General features: G+C 38.3%; 2 long non-coding RNA genes across 2 annotated transcripts; both read left to right on the top strand.

Moving 5' to 3' along the window:
- The first annotated feature begins 1,966 nt into the window (after nucleotides 1-1,966).
- On the top strand, nucleotides 1,967-5,595 carry LOC103392252 (uncharacterized). Its single transcript, XR_522883.3, has 3 exons — nucleotides 1,967-2,116; nucleotides 5,328-5,432; nucleotides 5,541-5,595. It is a non-coding gene; the product is annotated as an uncharacterized LOC103392252 (long non-coding RNA).
- Nucleotides 5,596-8,134, top strand: LOC103392253 (uncharacterized). Its single transcript, XR_522884.3, has 4 exons — nucleotides 5,596-5,698; nucleotides 5,821-5,921; nucleotides 6,025-6,143; nucleotides 7,533-8,134. It is a non-coding gene; the product is annotated as an uncharacterized LOC103392253 (long non-coding RNA).
- The last annotated feature ends 6 nt before the right edge of the window (nucleotides 8,135-8,140 follow it).

Here is an 8,140-nt window from a genome sequence, read left to right as displayed (position 1 = left end):
ACAACTTAGCGGTATGTTGTTAATTCAATGATGACTTGATTGCTTTTGTCTACTTTTGTCCCCTGGGCAGGTTTATGTGTTTGTTAGAAAACACCGGGGGCAGACGGTAACTGTTGGCCACACCCTATTCACACAAACATATGTTACACATACACACAAACACACACACACACATACAAAGCTGCATTCTTAAAAACAGGGCCTGGGGGGTCCATAAACTCTGCTCCAATAAAAAAGAGGAGTGTATATGATATGACTGTCCTACTGTTCAGTGGTGATCCAACCCAATTATCTCATCTCACAATTATAATTTTTCTTTTATTATTATTATTATTATTGTAGCATTAAGGTAGATTCGAGGAATTGTTCATGTTGGATTTCTCGGACACATTTAATTAGATTGATTATTTTATATTAGAAAAATACCACTGTGACAAACAAAATGTCACAAAAATACATGTCACGCAATATAATGATCTTTCTGCTTCAATTTTCTCACAGTTTACTTCCACAGTGTAAGTAAATTACCTGGGCCTGTTTAGTTGAACACATCTAAACACTTGCAGGAATTGAAGAAAGACACACACTAAGTTCTCTTCAACGTCTCTGAGTCTCATTAATAAATTCGTGAAATAGAGTAAATGCTTCTGTAGTACAGGAAACAGTAAGCACAGTATTTGACTTCTAAGAAACAACAGGCAGCGCTGACTGAAATGGGTTCAGTAATTCTGTGGCCTACGCATAACTTACATCCTCAGCCAAACATGTGACCTCATAATAGTTCTACCCTGGATGATTACACAAACATGCAAACACCGAGTCCGGCAACCACTCATGGCTGGAATTACCAGAATAGCTCTGGATGTGGAGTCAGTACGGCCGATTAAACCACCGCAAATGTAATTTCCATACAAAGTGGACAAAGCAAATAGCCCTTTAATGAAGATCGCTGTTAATATGTTTGCCAGCTAATTTCTGCCAGTGTCAGTAAAAGCCTGCAGGGACAACATGATTGAATCGAGAGAATCGGCGCTAATGACACTTGCTGCTAATTAGCCAAACAGAGAAGGAGGGCATTAATCTTAATGCCTGCTTGTAGGTATGTTCATTTTAGTGGTAGACTCGGCACCGTCTGCTAAATATAACGTTAATGCTAGTAGTCTGGCTAATTTAATCTGTGGACGACAGTTTGGAATCGAAAATACAGGTAGTTATTTGAGTTGTTAGCATTACTGTATGCCATACTCATTTACGTAAATGTCAATACCATACACTGTAAAACAATAGTATTTTTGCCGTTATATGTTAATGAACAATAAACCATGAAAAACAGAAGGGCGTGGATGAGTTTTGTGGGTGTAGACAGTTTGTGGACAAACTCCAGCTGTTAGAACAATTCAACTCAATTCAACAACAAAATCACTGCTCTTGTATTGCGTTGTCTCTGATGAAATACTGACATCTATTGGTTAAACCTTGTAACTACACAGTGGCTGAGTGTGAAGTATTCTTCATCCATCACTCTGGAAATAAATGTGGTTTGCTTGCGGTCATTGAAACTGAAATGAGAGTCATTTTACTCATTTATATAACTTTGCGTGGAATAATTTAGGACACAATTATTCCCATGATTGCCTCCATTCCAAATAAAAAATTAATATTACGATCAATGGCAGTTGATTAAATGACCAAGTATGTCCATGCCACGCAAAATAAAATGCATTTCTTTTTTTTATTTAAATGATTATACGTGTATTGGAACGATTCAAAGAAGAAGAAATCTGGTTTATGGACAAGCAGATCAAAAAGCATCGGAACACAGATTAACAATGATTGACATCTTCAATAAAAGTTCAATTTATTTTCTTTGTTTTTTTCAATTGTTTCAAAGTAAACTTTAAGTATCCGAATTCTTCGTCATTCTTTTTTTTTTTTCATTTTAGTTTGTTTTTCTAAAACAATTTCTCTCGCGAGATCTGACAACACTTACGTCGTCACTGGGGTGTTTGACAAAGTCTAACGTAAACCTGTCGTCACCAAACTAAGATGATCTTTTGGGATTTTTAAAATAATGCTTCATTAACAGGAAGTTTAAAAGCTGTATGAAGAGCTCCGGGTAAGGACTAACACGATTTAAAAACACGTATTTCTCAGAATTATATATCAAATTTAAATGACTGGTAGTTGAAGTTGTCGTTGTCGCAGCAGCTCCTTAAAAACAGCAACGGTTAATATGAATCAACCGTTAATAGAGACTGACAAAAATTCAAATATCTGTATACATCGGTAAACGTGTTAATGGAACAATTGTAAAAGTAAATTTCGAACCATCGAACCAACGTGACTACCGAATCGAACCGACTCAACTTTTACTCATGTCCAGACACATTATAAAAGTCTCAAACGCCATTTTGTTTCCTACAAAAGAAAAACAAAAACGCGTGTGCTTTAAATATAAGGTGTGTGTGTGTCTGATAGAGCACGTGGAAGATAAAATGATAAAGTGAGTGTTGCTTTACTCATAATGTACACAGGTGTGTTTTTCCTTCGGCGTGTATAGCGTGATATGAAACTGTGACCACTAGAGGGCAGTGTAGCGTCATGCTATTAATTTTGAACGTTGATTGTTGGTATTCCTTACTCATCCTGTGTCTCATTGTCACGGCAGACCTTACAGAGTTCACAGTTAAAAAATATTTTTTATAACCGATATAGACACATTACGATAATATAGAATCACAGCGTTGAAAAGAACATCCCGGAAGTGCTTAGATACGTACTGTTTTGTATATTTTTGAAATACCCTTTTGATTTTGTCACATATCATTTTTTGCCAAAATGACTAAGTCCTGGACTCGGTTTTAGTCTAGATTCCTGATGAACCAACCTTCGCCTTAGTAGAAGAAAATAAAAAGAGTAGAGATGGTCAGATTTCACCACTGGAGTTTTCCCTCAAGGTGGCGCCTCTAGTCAAACCTCACTCTGTTGTTAAGGCTCTCTACCAACGTTTGCAGTATGATGTCATGACTTCAGGATGATTTATTACAGTCATTAATGTAATATTGTGCTACTATCACCGTGTTAAGTTTTTTTTCCTGAGGCACTGCCGAGTTTAGCAGACGAGGTTCATCATACACCTCCGAGTTCAACTAAACAAGTTGACAAATGATTGTTTCTGTTGACACCTGAGCCTGTCTCAGCATCTGCTGGATGATACATGAGGTGTTTTTTTGTTTTTTTTTTTAAAGGTGTAGCGAATATATCCAAGGGTTTATAATGCTGAAATGACCAGAACACACACTTTTAACACACACATATATAGCCTGCATTTATTTATTACTGAAAATGTCAACTTTTGATTTAAAATTTTACAAAGGAAATGTTTATTTACTTGGCTTTATTGTGGGGAAGAACCCCACTCCAAACTCCCATAACATCACATTTTAATTTCTGACACCCCCTAGTGGCAGCTTGCGAGTTAATTGAAATTGTAATTTCTGACACCCCCTAGTGGCAGCTTGCAAGTTAATTGAAATTGTAATGCTTTTAAAGAAGTATATGCAGTTTCTGTTGTAAATATTGGAGGATTGTAAGATAAAAAAAGAAAAATAAACTGCTGGATTTGTGTTAAGCTTTTGATTTAGAAGTGATGACCTTGCAGATGTGTTAGTCTGAAAAGAGCAAGGTCTTTTTTCAATTCAACAAAATCAAATACAAACTTTTCTTTTCTTTCTCAAAGCACAGAGATATCTATGTTATTTCAGACAGGAGCTCCTGTCAAGTCCCATCATGTGTCCCATCTCTCTGTTTCAGTAGAGCCTGTTCTGTGTTAGGGTTTTTGATAAGGATGTGGGTTGCACTCCATAATATGGCCTATATCCCGATGGTAAACACTGACAGTGAAGTAGACAGTTTAATGCAGACCTGTCACCATTCCGCTGCCTGTATTCCAAACACCCAGTGCCAGCTTCCAGCTAATATTTAACTCGACCCTGACCTACAGCGAAGTGTCTCAACACTTTAATTCCATCCATGGCTACGCTCCAACGTTCACTCCACCGCCTCAAACCGCTTCTTCTCTGCCCACAGCCTCCAGCTATTAAACTTGGGTTTTTCTCCTCAACGTTGCTTCAGGGAGCTGTGTGTGTTTGTCAGACCGTGTCATTTCTGCTCAGTGACATGCTTGATCTCTAACTGCAATCACATGCTCGCTTATTGTTACAATGTGGGAAACTACTATTAGGCAAAGGAAACGTGAATGGAAAAAGAAAGATGTAAAGTCTGAGACGGTGAAGTAATGAAGATAATAAATAGCAGTGATGATGACACAAGACTTTAATGAAGCTCATTCCAGGGATATCGTGATTCATACAACTGTTTTATTAACTTTTGTCTTCATGTATGTATAACAGTGCAGTATTTTACAGTACTTTTCCAGTCACGCATGTTTGAGGATGGTTCTGCAACTTATAGTCTGAAGACCATTTTATATACGTCTATGTAAAAAATATATACCATGTCATTTATGGCCACAAGAGGGCATCGTTGACTCTTAAGAAAAATTGAACGGTGCTACTGTTCCAATAAAGAAAATACATGACGTTAACAATTAAAACTTCTAGATTTCAAATCAGAATAAAGCTTTTTGTCGTTATAACATTTAAATGACCTTAAAGATATTTTAAAGAACACAAATTAAATTAAAAGGAACGTCTACATGGCAAACTTTGAGATGATGCCAAATGCGACTATAATAAAATCTTAATCAAGCTTTAAGCTTTCTCACGTTTTATATTTTAATCAATCATTATTCTTGTTTTTTTTTATTATTATTTGCTTCCCCTAATTTGTATTTTGTGCAGCATTTGGCTCTTTCTGCCACCGTGGGGCAGTTAGGTCAGAGTCAAAGCCAGCAGGATAGTCAACACTGCTGCACCTTAACGATCCAGATCTGCCCAAGGTCCACAGTTAGACAGATGGACCTCAAAAATGAGTCCCTGTATCGCAGTCACTGTTCCAGCATGCGTATCCTCTTCATCCTCTTCATCCGCCAAACGGTCACTGTTCATTCCCACATATCCACTTGTAGCCCTCAACAGACAGAGAACTTCATGATGTCCACAGTTCTAATTGGTTGATCAGGAGCATTATCAACTGGAATATAATCAAGTACAATCAGAACATTTCTCTGAACAGGTCATGGTTGTTTTTTTTTACATTTTTGCTCCCATATTATAAATCTTGGGACACATTTCCAGACGTACTTTATAAACCTGACCTTTCATCTTCCTCAGCCTTCAGAGCTCTCTTCCTATCTCTCTCTGTAGACTATTATCCTGTCCATCTGCCTGCCACATTTGCCTTCTGCGTTGTCTGGATTGATGGAGTACCAGATTAGTCGTAATGGTGTGATGTCGCTCAGGCCTTTATAGGTATGTAGATGTCACACACACACACATCTGCTGTGATAGGGTGGTCTTCTCCCAATATCATTCAATATTATTCCTGCTAATTACAGATTATATCTTTAACATGAACAGATTGGTTGGATTATGGACTTCAGAATTGGACGTAAGAAGAATGGGCATCATGTGAATGGACTTCAGAATTGGACGTAAGAAGATTGTCAGACACTATGGGCATCATGTGATAGTGCAGGGTGTCAATTCAGTCCAAACACAGTTCATGTGGGACAAAGGTAGGATGTTAAAAAAGTCAAATTTTTATTATGTGATTTAATATTTTTCAAAGAGTCTCACACTGTTGTAAGTGCCCTTGCCTGACAGCAAAAAGTTGTTGGTTCGCTACTACTTCCTAAAGGTCTTGACACTATGACAGACTGGAGAACTGTTCAGGGTTCGACACCGCCCTCGTCTGGTGAATGCTGGGATTGGGTCTTGCTTTCCCGGCCACTAGAAAATGTAAAGAAAAAATGTAAAGAAGTTAAGATAGAGGCTAATTAAATAAAGTATTTCGAGGGTTAAAAAGATGAAAATGTTGTCTTTGTCTCTTAACGTTTTCCAGCTGATTTGCTGATCTGGGCTTTGGACAGAGCTGAAGTCTAAGGAGAACCAGGGCCTTGTCTTCTACTACAGAGGCTTTCTCACACACAGACATCCTGAGGCAGCTCAGAGGATCAGCACGTAAGTGTTGAATGACTCTCTCTCTCTATATATATATATTTTTTTTTTTTGAAGAATTTGATTTGGCCTCTATTTGATCTAAATTTGCAATCAATAAAGACTGACTCAAACTATTAGACATTGGAAACTAAAACCAGATTTTTTTTTCTTTTTGCTGTGTTCTGTGCTAGCTCTTAGCTACTAATCACACTGTAGTCATGAACTAAGAGTCACTCTTATTATACTCCCAGCTCCATCTAGAAAATTTGTCCGTCACCTCCGGAGCATTGGTAATGACTGTGATTTATGGACTGTCTTTCCCATCAGTGTTAGTGTGATTAATACCAGCCCCTGTACAGACTCTGTCTTTGTACCCCCCAGTATAAAAACCACATGTTAGCAGCTTGTCTGAGCTCTGCATTAACCATGCGCACCGGTCAGTCTTTAGAACGAGAGGCCGTGGGCATAAATCCTTGGACTTCCGACTTTCTGACTCCTGACTCTTTAAAGAAAGTTGTGTCTTAATGAAGATGGACGTGGCGTAGAGAAAAGCCTCTGTGTGTGTTATGAGCCATATCATTTTAGACTGCTGTGCACTAATAAACGGCACAGCCATATGCCGGTGGCGGCAGGCGCCTGTAGCGGCCTTAGTACGTTTGAATGGTGGCCATGGTCAAAGTAAGACGTCTAATTATTGTGTTTATCGAGCAGTAATGTGGACATTAACAGTGTTGGGGGGGTGGGGGAGGTGTTGGACCTGAAATCACCAATAAAACCAACAGGGTTTTTAGTTCAGAGACAGACAGGGTGTCTGCACTGTTTATATGATCACTGACTGCGTTTGCATACGTGGGCCTTTGTTGTGCTGGCTGCAGGGTTTGGACAGCCATGTCTGGTGAACAGCGAGTTACGGTAATAGTATGAAGAGTCAGGTCATATCTGCTAAATGTGTTGTCTGTAAAATTCATGTAGAGTTTTTCCATACATTTGTTAGTGTGAAATTTTGCTCAAATAATTATTATTAAAACACTTGGTACAAATAATACTACAGCGACCAAAAGTATTTGCTCAATTGAGGGAACACCTAAACTTATAACTTAACCTTAAAAAAAAATATTTTTTTAAATTTTCTTACCTTTTCTTTAATTTCCTTAGCATTTACGATTCAATTTTAAAATAATATTCTGACCACACGATGGAGTAGTGGACAGGACTGCTGCCTTATATCAAGAGGGCGTTCTCTCTTTTAAGTTTTAGTTAGTGTCATAAGCTTGTCAGTGGTCACTCTTCTGACCTGTGCACCACTGACCCTGGTCCAAACCCGTTCTTCTCTCTCCGATGCCCTCACCCCTACCTCTCCGTTCTTCTCCTTTTCCAAGCTGATCCTCTCCCTGTTCTTTCTCCACCCAGTCTTTTTCGTGTCGTGATGCCAGTGCAACCGAAAAAATCCCTCGTATTGAATTCCTACACCCACATGTGCAGCTCAAGACACTGAGGAGATGCTTTTTTTTTTGTAAGTGCAGGAATGTGTCTTTAGTAGAACCAAATGTTTGTTTACTAGAAACGGAAAAATCTTAAGACTTTTATAAGCGACATTTTTTGATGCTAAAAATGTGCAGCCTAAATCTGTGGGCTAAACTGTCTGATGTGGAAGTTCCTTTTTCTTTTATCTCACTCTGTTTTCATTTGAACGGGAGGCCAGAGTTCACGCTGACATTTCAAACGCTCCTCCGTGTATACTCCCGAGAATCTTCCGACCAGCATCTGTCTCACCCAGCCTCACTCGGTTTGATCATTTGAGTTTGTTTCATTCCATTTAGTTTTCATTACTATGTAAATTCAAGAAGTATGGCAGAACAAAGTTGATTATTTCCATCTCGACAAAAGTTTTAATATTGTATGAAATGTGTTGTTCATCAGTGAAATAGTTTTGATGAAGTGCTGAAGACTTTGATCCTGATTCCCTTTTTCTAAGGCACTTTGAATCGAGGACGTTTAAGAACAGTTTGTTATTCGGC

The sequence above is a fragment of the Cynoglossus semilaevis genome, chromosome 16 (genome assembly GCF_000523025.1).
Source record: "Cynoglossus semilaevis isolate Cse_v1.0 chromosome 16, Cse_v1.0, whole genome shotgun sequence".
Taxonomy (NCBI): Eukaryota; Metazoa; Chordata; class Actinopteri; order Pleuronectiformes; family Cynoglossidae; genus Cynoglossus; species Cynoglossus semilaevis.
This window is presented reverse-complemented; position numbering and strand designations above follow the sequence as displayed.